The 23,050-nt window shown below is 41.4% G+C and overlaps 1 long non-coding RNA gene and 1 pseudogene across 3 annotated transcripts in view; both read left to right on the top strand.

The window, feature by feature from the left end:
- LOC129639084 (uncharacterized) overlaps positions 1-23,050 on the top strand; it is a 436,428-nt gene that overhangs the window by 130,887 nt on the left and 282,491 nt on the right. The window lies entirely within an intron of this gene.
- On the top strand, positions 1,825-4,704 carry LOC129639079 (BOS complex subunit TMEM147-like; annotated as a pseudogene).

The raw sequence follows: 23,050 nt of genomic DNA on the forward strand, positions 1-23,050 counted from the left end.
CCCAGATTATCACGATGGTGTGATCACTCACCTAGAGCCAGACATCCTGGAATGTGAAGTCAAGTGGGCCTTAGAAAACATCACTACAAACAAAGCTAGTGGAGGTGATGGAATTCCAGTGGAGCTATTTCAAATCCTGAAAGATGATGCTGTGAAAGTGCTGCACTCAATATGCCAGCAAATTGGGAAAACTCAGCAGTGGCCACAGGACTGGCAAAGGTCAGTTTTCATTCCAATCCCAAAGAAAGACAATGCCAAAGGATGCTCAAATTACCACACAATTGCACTCATCTCACACGCTAGTAAAGTAATGCTCAAAATTCTCCAAGCCAGGCTTCAGTAATATGTGAACCATGAACTTCCAGATGTTCAAGCTGGTTTTAGAAAAGGCAGAGGAATCAGAGATCAAACTGCCAACATCCGCTGGGTCTTCGAAAAAGCAAGAGAGTTCCAGAAAAACATCTATTCTCCTTTATTGACTATGCCAAAGCTTTTGACTGTGTGGATCACAGTAAACTGGAAAATTCTGAAAGAGATGGGAATACCAGACCACCTGACCTGCCTCTTGAGAAACCTGTATGCAGGTCAGAAAGCAACAGTTAGAACGGGACATGGAACAACAGACTGGTTCCAAATAGGGAAAGGAGTACGTCAAGGCTGTACATTGTCACCCTGTTTATTTAACTTATATGCAGAGTACATCATGAGAAACACTGGACTGGAAGAAGCACAAGCTGGAATCAAGATTGCCAGGAGAAATATCAATAACCTCAGATATGCAGATGACACCACCCTTATGGCAGAAAGTGAAGAGGAACTAAAAAGCCTCTTGATGAAAGTGAAAGAGGAGAGTGAAAAAGTTGGCTTAAAGCTCAACATTCAGAAAACGAAGATCATGGCATCTGGTCCCATCACTTCATGGGAAATAGATGGGGAAACTGGAAACAGTGTTGGACTTTATTTTTTTGGGGTCCAAAATCACTGCAGATGGTGATTGCAGCCATGAAATTAAAAGACACTTGCTCCTTGGAAGGAAAGTTATGACCAACCTAGATAGTATATTGAAAAAAGAGATATTACTTTGCCAACAAAGGTCGGTCTAGTCAAGGCTGTGGTTTTTCTAGTGGTCATGTATGGATGTGAGAGTTGGATTGTGAAGAAAGCTGAGTGCCGAAGAATTGATGCTTTTGAACTGTGGTGTTGGAGAAGACTCTTGAGAGTCCCTTGGACTGCAAGGAGATCCAACCAGTCCATCCTAAAGGAGATCAGTCCTGGGATTTCTTTGGAAGGACTGATGCTGAAGCTGAAACTCCAATATTTTGGCCACCTCAAGTGGAGTTGACTCATTGGAAAAGACCCTGATGCTGGGAGGGATTGGGGGCAGGAGGAGAAGGGGACGACAGAGGATGAGATGGCTGGATGGCATCACTGACTCGATGGACGTGAGTCTGAGTGAACTCTGGGAGTTGGTGATGGACAGGGAGACCTGGCATGCTGTGATTCATGGGGTTGCAAAGAGTCAGACACGACTGAGAGACTGGACTGAACTTAACTGAACTGACTTAAAGAGGTGGGGGTCTCAAAAAGGGATACATGTAAACAGAATTGTAGCCCTTGGAGTCCATATAATGTTTTGAAGTAACAGTAAATAGATTTTTCTACAGGAAATGGAATGAAAACAGCAGTTTAAAATGTTGGAACAGGAACCCGGCTCGCAGAAGACCGTGCGGGCCATGGTGGAGGCAGGCAGGCGCCAGGCCTGGGCTCCGGCACCAGGCCACTGAGGCTGAGAGGTGCGCTCCGGCGGGCCGGGCAGCCGGCTTCATGACGCTTTTCCACTTCTGGAACTGCTTTGCCCTGGCCTACTTCCCCTACTCCACCACCTACAAGTACAGTGGCCTGAGTCCAGTGCCTTCTGGAAGTGTATCCAGCCCGGGGTCACCCACCTGTTCATGCAGCTGTGCAAGGTGCTGTTCTCGGTCACTTTCTTTCCCACCTGGGAAGGCGGCATCTGTGACCTCATTGGGGAGTTCATGAAGGCCAGCGTGGACATGGCAGACCCTGATAGACCTAAACCTTGTCGTGTCCCGGAATGCTGGCAAGGGGGAATACAAGATCATGGTTGCCCTGGGCTGGGCCACTGCTGAGCTCATTATGTCCTGCGGCATCCCCCTCTTGGTTGGAGCTCAGGGGCATTGAGTTTGACTGGAAATACATCCAGATGAGCATCGACTCCAACATCAGTCTGGTCCATTGCATCGTCGGCTCTGCCCAGGTGTGGATGATAACACGCTGCGACCTGCACCACACTTATCAACCAGCAGTCGTCCTCCTGATGTTCCTTAGTGTCTACAAGGCCTTTGTCATGGAGACCTTCGTCCTCCTGTGTTCCCTGGGCAGCTGGACAGTACTGCTGGTGACCGGGCTTCTGGCCCTCAGCACCTCGGCCCTGTATATTGCCGTTGTCAACGTGCGTGCCTAGGCTTGGCGTCCCAGACTTTCACCTACCTTCTTCCTGTCCCCAGGTTCAGTGAAGTAAACAGCATTTGGAAAGTTAAAAAAAATTTTTTTTTTTTTTTTTTTGTGGAGCAATAGGCTGCTATCAGATTGCAGAGAGCTATAAATGTCAATTTGATAAGTGTGGTCTTTATTTTATATTTACTTTGGAACCATTAATTCCCTGGTGTCTGGGATGATAAAAGCGTCTGCCTACAATGCAGGAGACCCGGATTCGATCCCTGGGTCGGGAAGATCCCCTGGAGAAGGAAATGGCAACCCACTCCAGTACCCTTGCCTGGAAAATCGCATGGATGGAGGAGCCTGGGAGGCTACAGTCCATGGGGTCGACTGAGCGACTTCACTTCACTTTGAACCATTGGCAATTTGGGGATGATCTACTTATTAACAGCAACTGGGAACCTAAATTTGTCCCCAGTTTCAGATTTCTCTCCCAAGTCTGGATTTCAAAAGTTATTGCAATTTAAAGCACAGTGATGCTGGTCACTGCTCGGACTCCAGCTTCTGTTTCACCTACCACACACAGAGCGGACAAGGAATAGACTGCCACAGGGACATTGCTTTTACCTAATTATCAAGACAGAGTGATAGTCCACTCACTTTTTCTTTGGGGATATCTGCCTAAGAAAAACATGTGTCCTATTACAAAACTGAATCTGAGGGATGTGAGGAGTATATTGATATGTCTCCTTTGAACTTTGAAGGAGACTGTTTACTGTTAACACAAAAATAAGACTCCTCACAGATCATTAGCTTTTAAGAAGAATGACCTACACATTGTGAGGTACTCTGCCTCTTGGACAAATATAGAAAGAATTGATTGTGGCATCACTCTTGATCTCAGAGCATCAGTGAATAACTACCTGCAAAGCTTGCTATACTTCTGAGTTTTGTACGTAAGGAGTTTGCAGTTGTAACCATGTGGCAAATGCAACAAGCTGACCGTATTAGTACCGAGTTTATCTACGCCATCTGCTGTCATATTGACATCTGCTTCCTTCAACGTAGCACCTTCTTTCTCTTAGACATATTCTGCTATTTCTTCTTTTCCTTCTTTGTTTCAAGTCATGTCCACTGATATCTGCACCATTTTGTGATATCAATAAAGGAGGCTTTCAGTGAGGGAGGGGTGGAAGGCAGGGCCAAGTGATCAAAGGACTCAGTAGAAAAAATACCTTAATTCATGGGCCTGAACACTGTGTAAAAAGGTGAGCCTTGAGGTAAGAAATTATCCAGAGGAAGCATGAGACAGAAGTGAGGGTTTAATTTGGGATTAACAAAAGCATCAGAAATAGGTAAGAGGAGATGGGAATGAGGACCATGTGTGTAGAGGGTGATAGCAGAGCAGCTCACAGTGATTAAGATGGAATTAATCTGTTCATTGGAAAGATGCTTTGGATTTTTTGGCAACACATACCAAGAGCAGTAACTCCAAGTAGCCTTCTGAAATCAGGGATCAACAGGTGAAGGCTTCCTTTAACTTCATTCTTAAATTACAGTCAAAATTAACTTGTATAAACCACACCTTTTTTTAAAGGTGTTTTGGTTTGTTTTCAACACACCATTCCACTTCATTTTTTCACTTATCCTCACAAGGTAGCTGTGAGTTAGTTTAGCATCATCAGGCAAATCTCCTGGCTCCCAGTGCTTAGCTAATTCTGTTAGAAACTACTGACTTTAATTGTATATGGATGGTGAACATTTTTTCTATTGAACAGCCACCAGATTTTTAGAACATAAGCTAAATTTCAGGAAGTGCTTGGAATTCCAAAGAATAGAAAGCTATGGCCAAGAGCAAGTGTGTATTCAGTCTGAGTCAACAGGATTCACCTGGGCATTGTTTGAGCTTTTGGTCCCTGAAGCCATGGGTCAATGATACAGAAATAGACACTCATCTCTGACGACGAAAAAGCATGGATGCTGGCATGGGAGGACAAAGCTCCTTTTCTTTCAAAACCAGATCAAATTTAAACCTGCGATTTTGGAGCTTACTCATCAGAGGAGAAATATCATGAGCTATTTGCTCTCTCTGCTGTAACATAGCTCTGGCAAGCCCGGAAGTTATGTTGAGATCGTCAAATCTATAGTCAAGGACCATCTTTGTGAATCGTGAAACCATATGCCACTGGTTATCTGAATTGAAAAAAAATTAAAACCCAACAACAATAACAACAACAACAACAAAAAACTCCACACCAAGGAAAGCAGTGATGTGATCACACAGTGCCAAGGCCCTTTGATCATCTTACACCTTCTCAATCTTTATATTTAAAAAAAAAAAATCTTTGCTACTACATGAACCATGTAAAATACCAGAACTCCTGTAGTGTTAACAAGGAATAAAGATCTTGCACCAGATGGTGCCTCTTGTCTCCATCTATCTCTAGCCCAAACAATCTGCCAGAGTTTTGAAGAAAAATGCGATGTGATCGCGTTGCAAAGTATATGAAGTAACAGTATGAAAAGTAATCTGGCTCAAGCAAGGGAACCCAGAAGGAAGGGGATTATTATGACTCTTTGAGCCCAGGAGTGAGGGTACCACTAGCTCTGAATTTTAATCCATAAAACAAATGGTGTACCCAGGCACAGCTGGAGGGTGAGCATCGCACTGAGATGTCTCTCTGTATTTCTGCAGTGTGATGCTATCAGTCAATACGGTTGAAATTTCAGGGATTCATCTGGATATTTTGTTTATTTAAAACAGAGTAAACAGTTTGATGACTTTTGAAAAGCTTACTAGCTATAAAGGGAGAGTTCACAGGAGAACTTAACTGTTTAGTATTTATTACTATATTGCCCGCGGTTATGGATTTGGCCATCTTGGTGATGAGATCTTGGGTACAATTTGTGTGTCCCCTTTGCAGAACATTCTTAAAAATGTTTAAAAGAAGCTTGGATGGGTTTTTTGTTTGTTTGTTTATTATTTCTCTGCTTTTCCATGTGACTTTTGTGGCCACAATATTTTCTGTTATTCTCCTGCCCTCTAATACTTTGATCATGGTACTGTTGCCTCTTTGCCAAAAGATCTTTGAATATTTTATCTCTGGTCTTTTAGTATGTTTGTTGTTGTTCAGTCACTAAGTCGTGTCCGACTCTTCATGACCCCACGGACTGCAGCATGCCAGGCTTCCCTGTCCTTCACTGTCTCCCTGAGTTTGTGTAAACTCATGTCCACTGAGTCAGTGATGTCATCCAACAGTTTCATCCTCGGTTGCCCCCTTCTCCTAACACCTGTATAATTATAAAGCATTTTGTGATCAGAGATTATTTAATGGGCAAGTAAATAGCTTTTCAGGTCTTTCCTAAATACAACTCATTTGAAGAATTAATTTAGGTTTGTATTTACTTTTGGTGCTTGGACTAGAAGTATATAAATGGCAAGCCTAGAAACTCATGGTGATTTAATAGAAGGTAGCTCATTGGTGCTACTCAGAGTGTTGTCAGAAGACTTGTCAGATGAACAGACTGGTAAAAGGTCTATGATAGACACAGAAATTGAGAGTCATTGTTTAGCAATTTGCATAGTAATTTGACTTAACTGTGACATCCAAGCAGGTGATCACTTTCTCAGAAACTTGTTTTGTCTCAGTTTACCAAAGTTTCAGTCCCTTATAGATTGGAGGAAAAAAACCTGCATTCACTAGCACAGAGAGTTTAAGAAGCACCACTTTATTTTTATTTAGTTTTTGATTGACGTGCAGTTGTTCCAATGTTGTGTTAGTGTCTGGTAAAGTGATTCAGTGTTTATCTGTTTATATGTAATTTTTTTCATATTGTTTTCCATTATGGTTTATTACAGGATATTGAATATAGTTACCTGTGCTCTATAGTAGGTCCTAGTTTATTTTATACATGGTAGTTGGTATCTGCTAATCCCCAAATCCTAATTTATCCCTCTCCCATCCCTTTTGCCCTTTGGTAACCACAGTTTGTTTTCTGTGTCTGTGAGAAGCACCACTGTAGAGTTCATAATTTCATTTTATATAAGATGGATCAAAATAGAGACAATGAATCCATCCACAGCAAGGAGGTTAGAGCAGTCATCTACTTATTATGTGTTAACCCTTACTCGGGAGCTTCAACCATAGTTGTGAAAGGACAGGGATCTTGGAAATACTTGGAAATACATCTTGGAAATACTATACAGGAGAAAGAATAGGATGAAGTCCTGAAGTGAACAGTCTGTGTGACACAGAGGCACGTACTTCCCCCATATCAGCCTGGTGGGTGTTGCTCCCAATAGATATGGAAAAGCTTCATTGGAAATAGGACCCTGGCAACAACAGGAATTCTGATTTTTTAGTTTTAAGTTAGTGATGGCAAACATCTGTTTAGAAATTGACAGTGGATCATGAAAGACTGTGGACCTCAACTGAAGAGTTCAATACTAGAAACTTAGAAACAGATGGGAAATTCTTCCTGATAGTTTTATTGAGAAAGAGAGGTTCCCTTCTTCACATTTTCTGATGTTTGAAATGACATTATTTGCAGCATTCCTCCTTTTTCCTTATAAGATAGACATAATGCACAGAAGTGGAGGAAGGACACATGCTCAGGTCACTCTTACCTTTGCAGGATGTGTTGGCATGTTCCAGACATTGAAAAAATGCCATTGCTGGTAGTGCATAATAAAAGTCACAAAGCCTGCTTAGTAATGATATATCTCAATGATGTTCTAAGTGAAATGTTTTTTGGTATCTCAGATTTGAATTTTGTCAAAGAAATAATAATAGAAATTATCTCCAGGTTATTTCTATAACAACTGTTCATTTTTCTTCTTTAACCTTTGAATAGAATTGAAATAATGTTATTTGTGGTAACAATAGTATTACTGTGATTTCTGATTTCTAATTTTACTACCATTATTAATGATATTGTTAATTTATTTAAGACCCTCTAAGTTTTTAGGGTTCTTGCTGCTGCTGCTGCTGCTAAGTCACTTCAGTTGTGTCCGACTCTGTGCGACCCCATAGACGGCAGCCCATCAGGCTCCTCTGCCCATAGGATTTTCCAGGCAAGAGTACTGGAGTGGGTCGCCATTTAGGGTTCTTATAGAATCTAATAATGATCCACGTGGAAAAACCATTTGTATTCTTTCTTCTCTGGAAAATCTATTTCAGAATTGTGACTACAGGAATCAGTAGCACTTCATATAATTCACGATATGGGTATGTGCATGTGCACGCGTGCACGCGCACACACACACACACACACACACACACACACATAACTACCATATGGTCTCTTTTGACTTCTTGGCGTGGGTAGTAAAAAATTGTTGGGACTCAGGTTAGCATTCATCCTCCTAGGTATTGGAGATATAGGAGTTCATCCAAAATGTAATGTGGATTGTTTGTTCTTAAGGTATATATTATAACTCTATTGATGTCTCATTTGGAAAGAAGTTCATGTCATCTTATTATTAATCTTATTTTTTTTTAGTCAAATATCTAACCCATTCCCATTTTAGCTCTGGTGCCCAAGGAAGAGGCACAACTCCACTTACTGCTGGGCTCCAGGCGGAAAGAAGATTGCAGTGATATCTCTCCCTGAGCTTCGGGAAGCTTGCCGAGTGTGAACCTGACATTGAACAAATGGCAGAGGCCAAGACAATGTCAGCTAAACAATGTCTCTTTCGGCTTATTAGAGTTTCCCCGGTGGCTCAGATGGTAAAGAATCTGGCTGCAATGCAGGAGACCCAGGTTTGATCCCCAGGTTGGGAAGATCCCCTGGAGAAGGTCACGGCAACCCACTCCAGTATTCTTGCCTGGAGAATCCCATGGATAGAGGAGCCTGGTGGGCTACAGTCGATGGGGTCGCAAAGAGTCGGACACGGCTGGGCAACTAACACTTTGACTTTCAGCTTAACACACAGAAAATGCATAGGCAAAGTTGTAACTTTTTTTTTTTTCCTCTCTTTCTTCTTGACCATCCTCCTCAAACTTGCCATTGGCTCTCCTTTTCCTGTGTTTGTGTTCTTCCCTCTGTGTGGGCATCTTTGAGGGGCAAGGAGGGCCTGCTTACGCACTGCGCATCACTTGGGCTGTCGTTTCCCGGGCCGGGTATTTCAGTGCGATTGCATCTCTATTCATCTACTGACAGACGTGGCAGTGGTGCAGACACGGGTATTTGTTACTGAAACAAACAAAGCGTGTGGTGTTAGAGATTTGTATGCAAAACCTTCACAACAAAACTAAGGAGCTATTTACTTTAAATATGCCAATTAACTGTTACAAATGTACAGCGCACTTGTAGGTTAAGGATGATTGATAGTAACATGCAGTGAAATGTTCTTAAACTGCAGTCAGGAAATGGAAATGTACAAAATGGAAAGAACCAGTGGCTGACAGCGCTCGTTACATGTTTCAAAACAACACTTTCAAATTGTTCCTTTATTGTTCTTTCATCATGTCTTGGTTCTGCACTTCCATAGCCTGGTAGCCAACAATGTACTAAGAAAGTTTCAGAAAAGAGAATGTTTTCTTCTGAAGTAAACATCATGGGCCTAATCTCATTTGTTTCACTCAGGCAGAACTCTTAGGAACCACAGTGGGAGTTTTGCTTGACTGAAGAGAATAGCCCTGTCTCTTTTAACTGTCTGACATGGAATCTGTTGCTATTACAAAACTAATTAAAAGGAGAGATGACTTCTCCTTTGGTTGCTATGTCCTGTCTCAGCAGACAGTCACTTCTTCATTGACTCTAAACCAGCACCACCCAAAAGTAATACAACCAAAGCCACAAATGTTAGCCATATATATATTTTTAAATTTCCTAGGAGCCAAGTTTTCAAAAATAAAAAGAAACAGGTGACATGAATTTTAATAGCATTTTACTGAATGTAGTCTATCTAGACTCTATCATTTTACCATGGGATCAACATAAAATAAGGTATTTTGCATTTTTTTTCTTCATACTAAGTCTTTGAAATTTGGGGTATTTTATGCTTAGTCAGAGAATGGGCTTATGCCAATTCAGAAGAACCACATCTCAAGTTTCTGGTAGTTTTCCATGGCCAGTGTCTACTATAAGAAACAGCACAGCTCCAAGTGTCATCATCTGAAGATCAGTGAAGTGTCCTTGATTAAAATGTTCCCTTTGGATAGTCAGGAAAAGCTGGATATGCATCCTGAAACAACACCAAGATGCAATTGCTGTTCAATTCCCCCAATTACTGTTAAAGCCAGACGTTTTGTTGTGGAAAGATTAAATTCATAAACTCAGTCAGCTGACTTATGATTTTATAAAGCTCCCTGGCTGTTAAAATGCTAAAATGTTTGTGCCAGGGATACTATATAAATATTCTAAAAATCTCAAAAGAATATGGAATTACTTTTAAAATATAATATCAAAGGCCTTTTGATGTACACCATTGAAATGTCAGTTGAATGTTTTACGATACATTTTATATTCCTCACAACAATGAAAGTTGGGTGTGTATTATTAGAAAAGCAATTAAGTGCAGATATTGTCAAGTAAACCCTCTAAGAAGGGAAAAGCTAGATCTGATAATTCCAGTTAATTTATTATTAACATCAACTACAAATTAAAAAAACACAGTGCAAACATGATTAAGCAGAAATTGAACATCAAACAGAGGAGGAGGTCTTTCCAGGTGGTGCTAGTGGTAAAGAGCCTGCCTGCCAGTGCAGGAGACATAAGAGTTGCCAGTTCGAACCCTGGGTTGGGAAGATCCCCTGGTGAAGGGCTCGGCAACCCACTCCAGTATTCTTGCCTGGAGAATCCCATGGACAGAGGAGCCTGGCGGGCTATACTCTGCAGGGTCACAAAGAGTCAGACATGACTGAAGCGACTTAGCATGCATGCATGGAATTGACTTTCCCAAAATCAGACAATTTGTCTTAACTTTATGTCTCCCATGTGCTCAGTTCAGTTCAGTTCAGTTGCTCAGTCGTGTCCGACTCTCTGCGACCCCATCGACTGCAGCACGCCAGGCCTCCCTGTCCATCACCAACTTCTGGAGTTTACCCAAACTCATGTCCATTGGTCAGTGATGACATCCAACCATCTCATCTTCTGTCATCCCCTTCTCCTCCTGCCCCTAGTCCCTCCCAGCATCAGGGTCTTTTCCAATGAGTCAACTCTTCGCATGAGGCGGCCAAAGGACTGGAGTTTCAGCTTTAGCATCATTCCTTCCAAAGAAATCCCAGGGCTGATCTCCTTTAGAATGGACTGGTTGGATCTCCTTGCAGTCCAAAGGACTCTCAAGAGTGTCCTCCAACACCACAGTTCAAAAGCATCAATTTCTTTGGTGCTCAGCTTTCTTTATAGTCCAACTCTCACATCCATACATGACCACAGGAAAAACCATAGTCTTGACTAGATGGACCTTTGTTGGCACACTGGTAAATACCAGTGTGGAGGTAGACAACAACAACAGTAACAGTAATAGCAACACAGGTAATGCCATATTCAGATTTGGCCAAGACATTTGTGTGAGGAGCAAGCTCCAAAAAAAAACCACAATAAGGCTGTCATCAGAAGTACTGCAATACTCTCCATGTGTAATTTTTGAAGACTTCCTGGAGAATTGTGGCAAGTCCTCTCCCCTGCTCTGCTCTGGCTGCCATGCTGGCTGCATTTCCCAGACTTGCATGTCAGCTGACCTTCCAGTGGATTCAGCCAGTGGGAAACCCCAGTTGGAGAGTAGAGTGCTGGAGGAAGGGGGAAGCCAGGTGATTTTCCCTGTTTCTCTGTGCCTCCGGTGGTATCTCTGGAATGTCTCAAGTCATGTCCTCTCTGTATGTGCAGCTCCTGGTCTTCCTTCTTGTCCCAGTCCTGTCTTCCACTGAGTGATCCTAAGACTTGACCCTGGTCTCACAGGCTTTTTCCCTTTTCCCTTCTAACCTAGAAGTCCCAGTAACTTCCTGCTATTTCTAATCTCTGGGTTACCTCACCAATCCCCAGTTGAGTGAGCCTTTCTGCTTCTATATAACCAATTCCCTCTATTAAATCTATCCCCTTCCTCCACTGCAAATACTTAGACTCCACTCTATGCCCACCAGTTGAATTGTGACAAAATAGAGATTCTGGAAACAAAAATGAGCCCATTTCCAAATAAACTACCAAGCAGATTGCTTATGTGCACCCCAAAGGAAGCAATGATAATTAAGAGCCAACATGAGTTTCTTAAGCACAATCGTGACTGGTTCACTTTGCTTATTTAATTGGTGGTGGAAGAAATACTGGCGTTAGTACATGAGCAAGGACTTTGAAGTGATCTCTCATGATGTCCTTGTGGTTAATAGACACATGTGTGCTAGATGATACAGATTTATCCAGGTTTATAGGCTGTACTGGAAAATACCTAGAGGGAAGCATGGCTGCCTTTCAATATTTGAAGAGAGATTAGATTAGATCTTTGAAATACTAGAGGCTAGAGCCAGGATCAATGTTTGAAGTTCAAGGAATCTGATTTTGGCTCAGTAAAGGGGAATGCATTCTAAGAATCAGAATTCTTCAGAAATGGAATAGACTGTCAGGAAGACAATTTTGCCCCTAGTTATAGCCATAGATTTTAGCTGTGAAGAATGGAGTGAAAGGGATTCTTGTATTGAACTTGAAATAGATCATTCCTTATGTTTCTTCCAACTGTGAAAGATTAAGAAGTTATGAGTTTGGTTATCCATGCTTGATACTAACATGGCACAAAATGTAATTCTGGCATTTGATAAGACTGCAGAAGGAGCCCCCAAATTTGATCATTGTTAATATATGTGATTGCTGTCTTAGTAAAGAACCAATCAATCAATCCCAGTTTGTTGTTCTTGCTTGTTGTTCAGTCACCCAGTCATGTCTGATTCCTTGTGACCCCGTGGACTGCAGCACACAAGGCCTCTCTGTCCATCACTATCTCCCGAAGTTTGCCCAAGTTCATGTCCTTTGCATTGGTGATGCCATCCAACCATCTCATCCTCTGATGCCCTTTCCTCCTTCTGCCCTCAGTCTTTCCCAGCATCAGGGAATTTTCCAGTGAGTCAGCTGTTCACAGCAGATGACCAAAATACCAGAGTTTCAACTTCAGCATCAGTCCATCCAACGAGTATTCAGGGTTGATTTCATTTAAGATTGACTGGTTTGATCTCCTTGCTGTTCAAGGGACTCTCAGGAGTCTTCTCTAGCACCATAGTTCGAAGGCATCAATTCTTCAGCACTCTACCTTCTTTATGGTCCAGCGCTGGGATTTTTTAAATCCCAGTTTATAAAAGCATAAAAATATTACTTTTCACTTCAAAGAGAAGATATTTTTCTCCAGATGGTGACTGCAGCCATGAAATTAAAAGACACTTACTCCTTGGAAGGAAAGTTATGACCAACCTAGATAGCATATTAAAAAGCAGAGACATTACTTTGCCAACAAAGGTCCGTCTAATCAAGGCTATGGTTTTTCCAGTGGTCATGTATGGATGTGAGAGTTGGACTGTGAAGAAAGCTGAGTGCTGAAGAATTGATGCTTTTGAACTGTGGTGTTGGAGAAGACTCTTGAGAGTCCCTTGGACTGCAAGGAGATCCAACCAGTCCATTCTCAAGGAGATCAGCCCTGGGATTTCTTTGGAAGGAATGATGCTAAAACTGAAACTCCAGTACTTTGGCCACCTGATGTGAAGAGTTGACTCATTGGAAAAGACTCTGATGCTGGGAGGGATTGGGGGCAAGAGGAGAAGGGGACGACAGAGGATGAGATGGCTGGATGGCATCACTGACTCTATGGATGTGAGTCTCAGTGAACTCCGGGAGTTGGTGATGGACAGGGAGGCCTGGTGTGCTGCGATTCATGGGGTAGCAAAGAGTCAGACACGACTGAGCAACTGATCTGATCTGATCTGATCATCTTTTTTATTGATGTATCAGTCAGTTCAGTAGCTCAGTCATGTCCAACTCTTTGCGACCCCATGAATTGCAGCATGCCAGGCCTCCCTGTCCATCACCAACTGCTGGAGGTCACTCAAATTCATGTGCATCAAGTCAGTGATGCCATCCAGCCATCTCATCCTCTGTCGTCCCCTTCTCCTCCTACCCCCAATCCCTCCCAGCATCAGAGTCTTTTCCAATGAGTCAACTCTTTGCATGAGGCAGCCAAAGTACTGGAGTTTCAGCTTTAGCATCAGTCCTCCCAAAGAACACCCAGGACTGATCGCCTTCAGAATGGACTGGTTGGATCTCCTTGCAGTCCAAGGGACTCTCAAGAGTCTTCTCCAACACCACAGTTCAAAAGCATCAATTCTTTGGCGCTCAGCTTTCTTCACATTATTATTATTGATGTATAGTTACTTACAATATGATACTAGTTTCTGGTATACAGCATAGTGATTCAGTTTTTTTTAATTAATTAATTTATTATTGAAGGATAATTGCTTTACAGGATTTTGCTGTTTTCTGTCAAACCTCAACATGAATCAACCATAGGTATACATATATCCCCTCCCTGCAAATCAGCATATTATAAAGGGTGTAAGGGCTTTCCTGCTGGCCCAGTGGTTAAGAATCCAGCTTGTAGTACAGGAGACACCAGTTCGATCCCTGGTCTGGGAAGATTCCACATGCCGTAGAGCAGCTAAGCCCACACACCACAACTCCTGAGCCAGTGAGCTGCAACTACTGAAGCCCGCCTGCCTGGAGCCCATGCTCTGCAACAAGAGAAGCCCCTGCAATGAGAAGCCCACACACTACAATGCAGAGGAGCTGCAGAGCACCACAACTAGAGAAAGCCCGCGTGCAGCAGTGAAGACCCAGCACAGCCAAAAATAAAAGAGAGAAGGAAGTCTTTAAGAAAAGAGGGAGAGTGAAAGTCTCAGCAAATACTGTGTAAATATAATCATGATGGATATATATTTAGAGTATGAAGATATATATATACCAGAAAATTTAAAGTGAGGAATGGTATCAGTCTTGTGTAGGTTAGCTGCTAAGACAAAACCTAAAAAAGTTTTTGTAGAGGATGAAATTTTTAGCAGAAATTATTATCCCTTGCTTGCACAGAAAACAGTTGAACTTCAGTTGTAGTCAATTAATCAATCATTCAAAAAGCATCAAACACATGCTATATGTTTAGTATCAGAGATAGCCATAAACAAAAATTTTAATCAGGGGAAGTTGTATTCTTATCTCTTTTTCTCTGCACCACCTGGGGACAGTGGTCCCCAACCTTTTTGGCATCAGGGACCAGTTCCGTGGAGGATGGATTTTCCATGGACTGGGGCTGGAGGGATAGTTTCTGAATGATGCAAGCACATTACAATTGTGTACTTTCTTTCTTTTATTATTACATCCACTCCACTTTAGATCATCGGGCCTTAGATACTAGATATTGGGGATCCCTGCAAGACATGATGTCGTGTGTTTGAAAAATTTCCAGTGGCCTCCAGGCCTCTACCCTTTACTTTTCAGAAATGGATCTGAGAAAATATTTTGCAGTAAGACACAAAATATATCCTAAGTAACACTACTTGTTGAATAGAGGTGTGAATGAGAGAAAGCACGAGTAAACTTTTATCAAGAGGATTTCATTCACTTGTTCTGATGAACATCTTTTGGGTTCCTGTTATACACAAGGGCTTCCCAGGTGCTTCAGCAGTGATGAATCCACTTGCCAATTCAGTAGACGTGGGTTCAATCCCTGGGTTGGGAAGATCCTCTGGAGTAGGAAATGGCAAGCCACTTCAGTATTCTTGCCTGGGAAAGCCCTTGGACAGAGGGGCCTGGTGGGCTACAGTCCACGGGGTCACAAAAGATTCAGGCACATTATTAAGAAAACGCTGAATGAATAACTCATTGTCTCCACTTTCAAAAATCTCCAGGATCGTGATGATAGTTCCACACACACAGAGCTAATTTTAATACAACATGGTAAGCGCTGTGTTACAGGTATTAACACAATGCTATGGTAACACAGAGGAGCTCGAGATTGATTTGTTAATTCAGCTGCAGTGGGGATTGGGTGAAAGGAAGGAGCTGATAGGCGAAAAGCTTCAGATAAGGAATGTGGTTGAAACTGAGGCTAAAGGAAAAAAATATTTCTTCCCAGATAAAGGAGTAAGCAGCAGAGAGAGTTTGCATGGAGCCTTAAAAGGGTTTCCTTTTTAACAGCTACAGATTTCTGCTGGCATTAGCCAGGGGTTAAAGCACCACTGTGGGAGTTTAAGGAGATATTGTCTCTAATAGACTCTTCACAGGAAGTTGCTTATTCTCCCATATAGGGTCAGCCTGGTCCATTACTCTGCTGCTGCTGCTACTGCTGCTGCTAAGTCGCTTCAGTCGTGTCCGACTCTGTGCGACCCCATAGATGGCAGCCCACCAGGCTCCCCTGTCCCTGGGATTCTCCAGGCAAGAATTCTAGAGTGGGTTGCCATTTCCTCCTCCAATGCATGAAAGTGAAGTCGCTCAGTCGTGTCTGACTCTGTGCGACCCCATGGACTGCAGCCTACCAGGCTCCTCTGTCCATGGGATTTTCCAGGCAAGAGTACTGGAGTGGGGTGCCATTGCCTTCTCCGATTACTCTGCTATGTACTTGTATATTAACAGTGGCTTAATGATTACTCTGAATGGTCTGATAAATTCGATAAGTAATGCACATTGAGTTTTTAGGTTTCAAACAGAAATATTCAGTTGAAGCCTTCTGCATTAATTCTTCCTTTCAAAGTTAACCTCTACAGGCTCATTTTTCAGCAAGGTGTTCACTTTGTAGATGTAAACTCATATGCAACCCGACATACAATAATAATGTACTACTCACCAGATTTTTTTTTTTTAAAAACATGTATTTATAGCTTCAGTGGTCTCCTAGCACTCCGATCTTTTAACACATGCCAACTTTTATGGCAGCTCACAAAGCAATGGTACGTCCCACTTCTGCTTTTATTCTCCAGGGCAGAAGTATTGAAAGGAAAACTTTTAGGCCAAAAGAAATAAGGTCAAGAGACTGGATAGTCAGGCTCATGTGGAGTTGCTACCCAAAATCTACTTGAAGGATCAAACTCCAGATTTCAATAAAGGCTAAAGCCTGAAGAATTTCTCTAATGAACTAGAAACAATTGGTAAAAGCAAACACTTAGGAAAAGATTAGTTTCAGCTAGGAAGATGTTATAGTCAGAGCCTCCCAAGGATTATTAATTTGTAAATAATGTACATGAACTTTTAATTTAGCCTTCAATTTTACTGGTGTTGAAATCTTGTTCTACTTTGGATCTACTGATTTTTCCATTCCAGAGTCAGTGCCACTTTTAAAGGGTGGTTTAAAAACCAATAATTTAATCCACATTCTGCTAAAACTTTGAGTAGAAGTTTCTTACTCAGATGTATTTGTTTTTTTTTTTTTTTGCTTAAAAAAATCTGATTTTAATTGCCAAACTCATTAAAAAAAAATCATTTCAATGAAAAAAATGCTATGATTTTCCACTATTTTTTTTTCTTTCTTAAACTCAAGGGAAAACATAGATGAATAACAAAAAAAAGTACCCTGTATAGAGTATTCTTTAATGTCTCACTTTGGTGATGTATGAAATCAAAACCAAATTGTCCAAGCCAGCTGAAAGGCTTCTTTTGAATTATCCAGAGTGCTTGTGTTTTGCAGTCACTTCTTGTGATGATTTTATTTTGTTCCTCTGGTATGCACCATCATATTAACACATGCTAAGTAAGGGGCAGTTTTTAAACATACATGCTTTGGTTGCTAAATGTGGCTCTACTTTTGTCTGGGCCAAAAATTATTCTGGAGTTTCCATTAAGAATGGTTAAGCCAGGATGAGTAGAGGAGCACTTAAATGAGATGAATAGGTGTTTGTTGGATAAATAAAGCCATTATTTTTGTGATTCTGCCCTTTTGAGGAGAATGTGATATTTTCTCATTTGAATATCTTTATGATGCAAAAATATTTAGACAATTTAATGAAACCCATCAGAGAACTTGAGTCATTTGACTGCTTCTTGAGTTACATTACAATTAAGTTAAATGGCCTGGCTTCTAGAACTAACTGAAATCATCTCTAATATGGTCATCACCAGTAAATGATCAGAAAGAAACGAACAGTACACAATCATTCAAAGGAGAGTCTTTAAGGAGAAATTTCCTTCCAACATTACAAGTGTATTACTTAACACCTTTTTGGTTATAATAACAGAGTTCCATGTCAGATTGACTTCGTTAAAACATAAGAATTTATTGTAAGGATACTTCACAGGGCACAAGGGCAGGAGAGCTCGTGAAGAACTCACACGCCTTGAAATATTTTTCTTCATTCAAAAATTTCTGGCTAGAGGCCAAGTGTTAAATTTCCTGTTGTGTAACATAGCCTCTTTCTCTTTCTCTCTCATCTCAAGGTCTTATTCTTGAGTTCTAGGTACTCAGGTTTCCTTCTCTGCTTCTCTGCACTCTCTACTATCCACAGCTCCTCAATTTACATGTCCTCTGTTTAGCAAAGTAGTCCTCAGTCCACATTTGCAGGAAATAAAATCCATCAGAGCCCTGGTGGCTCAGATGGTACAGAATCTGCCTGCAGTGCAGGAGACCCAGGTTCAATCCCTGGGTCAGGAAGATCCCCTGGAGAAGGGCATGACAACCCACTCCAGTATTCTTCTCTGGAGAATTCCATGGACAGAGGAGCCTGGTGGGTAACAGTCCATGAAATTGCAGAGTCAAACAAGACTGAGCAACTAACATTGTTTAGCAAAGTAGTCTTCAGTCCAGATTTACAGGAAAGAATATCAATCAGAGCTACTTTGACTTAGGAAAGGTGTTGACTCCTAGCTGGCCACAACCAGGTAGGGTCTCATGTGCAAATATGGTTGCCAGGTTTTGATCTCCATGGGAAAGAAAGGGACTGTTGGCTTCATCAAAAAGAGATAAAATGAGTTGGCAGACCCTTTGAAGGTAACCCCTTTACAAATAGAATCAATTCAGTTCACTTAAAGACACATACAAATATAGCCTATAGTTTTTCTAAAACTTCAGTACTCTTGCTGAAACTTTTCTATGTAAGACATTTAATAATAGCAAATGAAGCAACTGACAAACAACTAATCTCAAAAATATACAAGCAACTCATACAGCTCAACTCCAGAAAAATAAATGACCCAATCAAAAAAATGGGCCAAAGAACTAAATAGACATTTCTCCAAAGACATACAGATGGCTAACAAACACATGAAAAGATGCTCAACATCACTCATTATCAGAGAAATGCAAATCAAAACCACTATGAGGTACCATTTCACGCCAGTCAGAATGGCTGCGATCCAAAAGTCTACAAGCAATAAATGCTGGAGAGGGTGTGGAGAAAAGGGAACCCTCTTACACTGTTGGTGGGAATGCAAACTAGTACAGCCACTATGGAGAACAGTGTGGAGATTCCTTAAAAAACTGGAAATAGAACTGCCTTATGATCCAGCAGTCCCACTGCTGGGCATACACACTGAGGAAACCAGAAGAGAAAGAGACACATGTACCCCAATGTTCATCGCAGCACTGTTTATAATAGCCAGGACATGGAAGCAACCTAGATGTCCATCAGCAGATGAATGGAAAAGAAGGCTGTGGTACATATACACAATGGAGTATTACTCAGCCATTAAAAAGAATACATTTGAATCAGTTCTAATGAGGTGGATGAAACTGGAGCCTATTATACAGAGTGAAGTAAGCCAGAAAGAAAAACACCAATACAGTATACTAATGCATATATATGGAATTTAGAAAGATGGTAACAATAACCCTGTGTACGAGACAGCAAAAGAGACACTGATGTATAGATCAGTCTTTTTTTTTTTTTAATTTTATTTTATTTTTAAACATAACTGTATTAGTTTTGCCAAGAGGGTTCAGGATGGGGAACACATGTATACCTGTGGCGGATTCATTTTGTATAGATCAGTCTTATGGACTCTGTGGGAGAGGGAGAGGGTGGGGAGATTTGGGAGAATGGCATTGAAACATGTATAATATCATGTATGAAACGAGTCACCAATCCAGATGCACGATACTGGATGCTTGGGGCTGGTGCACTGGGACGACCCAGAGGGAGGGTATGGGGAGGGAGGAGGGAAGAGGGTTCAGGATGGGGAACACAGGTATACCTGTGGCGGATTCATTTCGATATTTGGCAAAACTAATACAATATTGTAAAGTTTAAAAATAAAATTAAAAAAAAAAAAAAGAATTTCACCAAGTGGGGGGGTGGGGGGAATATTTAGTACAGAAAGGCAATGTGTATCCAGGAAAGAATAAAGACTTAATGGAATGACAGATTTGAGTTCCATTTCTGGTTCCTACATTTAGCATGTTGGGGGGTTTTCCAGGCAAGAAGACTGGAGTGGGTTGCCATTTCCTTCTCCAGGGGATCTTCCCAACCCAGGGATCAAACCCAGGTCTCCTGCATTGTGGGCAGATGCTTTAACCTCTGAGCCATGGGAAGCCCATGTTGGGGGGAGTGGCAGATAATGATACCTACCCCACAGGTATTCTGACAGTTAATAACACTATACGTATAATGACTAGCCTAGTGTATAGTTCATGTTAATAATCAATACATGAAGCTATTATTACTCTCTTTGTATTTAGTGTGATTTGGGATCACATAATCAATAGTATGATTTCAAATGAAGTACAGATAGGTTGTTGGCTCAAGAAGGGCTCCTTTGTGACAGCCATTAAAGAACTTGAAAATAGAGAAATGAATATTTTTTCTTCAAGTTAAATTGCAAAAGCAGCTCAAAATGAAACAGAGAGGTATGCAGAGTCAATTTACAGCAGTCTTCCCCAAACTGTTCTTCCACAAGTTGGTAATAATCTGCACAATACCCAAAATATTATTTAATGTTTTCAGTTAAATTAGCCTTATATCAATTCACCATTTAAAAGTATTTAACTTTATCTTTGATGAAGTCTTAGGGCTCAGATGGCAAAGAATCTGCCTGCACTGTGGGAGGCCCAGGTTCAATCCCTGGCCTGGGAAGATCCCCTGGAGAGGGAAATGGCTACCCACTCTAGTATTCTTGCCAGGAGAATTCCATGGACAGAGAAGCCTGGCAGGCCACAGTCCATGGGTCACAAAGAGTTGGACACGACTGAGCAACTATCACTGCTACTACTGACTTCATCTCTGTAATACTATTTTTGAAATTAAGATTTGGTACACTGGTTATTCATTTTTTCCAATAACCATATCATAAATACATAATTATTCATGTAAAAAAGTCCTCTTCTTTTTATCCTGTATCACGAACTTGTGGAAACGCTGACTTTACAAAATGAAAATGACTCCAAGGCTATAAAACTGACCTATACCTGAGTGAAGACTTTACTGTATTTGTTGTTTTTTTCAGTTGCTAAGTCATGTCCTACTTGTGTGACCCCATGAACTGCAGCACAACAGGCTTCGCTGTCCTTCTGCAGGTTACTCCTGAAGTTACCTCCTGCTGTTTGCTCAAACTCATGTCCATTGAGTTGGTGAGAGCATCCAAACATCTCATCCTCTGTTGTCCTCTTCTGTGCCTTACCTCAGTCTTTCCTAGAATCAAAGTCTTTTCCAGTGAGTCAGTTCTTAGCATCAGGTGGCCAGAGTACTGAATCTTCATCTTCAGCATCAGTCCTTCCAGTAAATATTCAGGGTTGATTTTCTTTAGGATTTACTGGTTTGATTTCCTTGCTGTCCAAGGGACTCTTAAGCATCTTCTACAGCACCACAGTTCGAAAGCATCAATTCTTTGTCACTCAGCCTTCTTTATGGTCCAGCTCTCACATCAGTACATGACTACTGGAAAAGCCATAGTTTTTACTATACAGACCTTTGCTGGCAAAGTGATATCTCTGCTTTTTAATACGCTGTTTAGGCTTGTCATAGCTTTCCTTGCCAAGAGCAAGTGTCTTTTAATTTCATGGCCTCAGTCAGTGTCCCCAGTGATTTTGGAGTCCAGGAAAATAAAATCTGTCACTGTTTCCACTTTTTCCCCATCTATTTGCCATAAAGTGATGCCATGAGCTTAGTGTTTTGAATGTTGAGTTTTAAGCCAGCTTTTTCATTCTCCTCCTTCACCTTCATCAGGAGGCTCTTAGTTCTGACATCACAGTAGTATCATCTGCCTGTCTGAGGTCGTTGTTATTTCTTCCAGCAGTTTTGATTCCAGTTTGGGATTCATCCAGCCTGGCATGTCACATGATGTGCTCTGCATATAAGTGTGACAATATACGGCCTTGATGTACTCCTTTCCCAATTTTGAACCAGTCCGTCTGCTATCGTATTTAAAGAAATACATTTCTCAATGAAAACAAAAAGAAGTTGGTCAACCATAGAACACAGCAGAGGTGAGTCAGTCTCTCAGTGACTGTCAGCAGCAGACTCATGGGTCTCTGGGTGCAGGATACCCTGCCAGACCCACGTGCTCAGCCTAACCCTTTGATAGGTTCTTTTCCTCTTGTGGAGACAGACAAATCAGCCTACTGGAGAAAGCCACCTAACTTCCCTGTGAATTAAGTTTATTCATTTTTAAAATAGGGATGTAACACAGTACTAAATGTATTGACTTCAGAAAGCATTAAAATAATGTCCCCAATGAAGTTCTTTCTTTTTTTTTTTTAAGTTAATAACAACAAAAAAAGACCCTTACTCTTACTCTGATCCATTTTGGGTAGTCAACCTGACTTGTAAGGCTACCTGAATTATTTTTATCCTGGAAAATTAAATAAATAGGCCAGGAGGCCTTACGTGTCCATCTTAAAAGACTATTAGACAGCAAGCAACAACTTCATTCAGATTAAGAAACTCTGATAGTTGATTAACCTGCACATCCTAGGGATGACCCTGGTCCAAGGTAAATTCCACATTGATACGGTTTCCTGGTGGCTAATTAACTTTCTCTAAGTATCAGGGCACAAATGCTTCCAAGGCTTGTGCTGTATGGTAAATTAAACAACTATTTTCTGAAATCCTGCTGTTAAAATGACATTACTGATAAGGAAAATACAATAAAGAAACTCCTGGGTCTCAAAGATTTTATCACCTAACTAGGGAATTCATGGAGAAGGCAATGGCACCTCACTCCAGTACACTTGCCTGGCAAATCCCATGGAGGGAGGAGCCTGGTAGGCTGCAGTCCATGGGGGTCGCTAGGAGTCGGACAGGACTGAGCGACTTCACTTTCACTTTTCACTTTCATGCATTGGAGAAGGAAATGGCAACCCACTCCAGTGTTCTTGCCTGCAGAATCCCAGGGACAGTGGAGCCTGGTGGGCTGCCATCTCTGGGGTCGCACAGAGTTGGACATGACTGAAGCGACTTAGCAGCAGCAAAAGCAGGGAATTCACAAGTACACATGTGAATATTTTTCTATATTTATGAATACTTTAGCATATATATATATATGTATGTATTTCACAATAATCCTATGTTATAGTTGACAAACTGTCCAGAGATTAAGTGATTGGCTGAAAGTCTGTAACGAATGGTGAATACTGGAACTAAGACTATAGTTCAAGTCCAGGATTCTTTACACTGTGGATCCGAACCACAGGAGTGTCTATAAC

This window comes from Bubalus kerabau, chromosome 1 (genome assembly GCF_029407905.1).
Source record: "Bubalus kerabau isolate K-KA32 ecotype Philippines breed swamp buffalo chromosome 1, PCC_UOA_SB_1v2, whole genome shotgun sequence".
In the NCBI taxonomy this organism is placed as follows: Eukaryota; Metazoa; Chordata; class Mammalia; order Artiodactyla; family Bovidae; genus Bubalus; species Bubalus kerabau.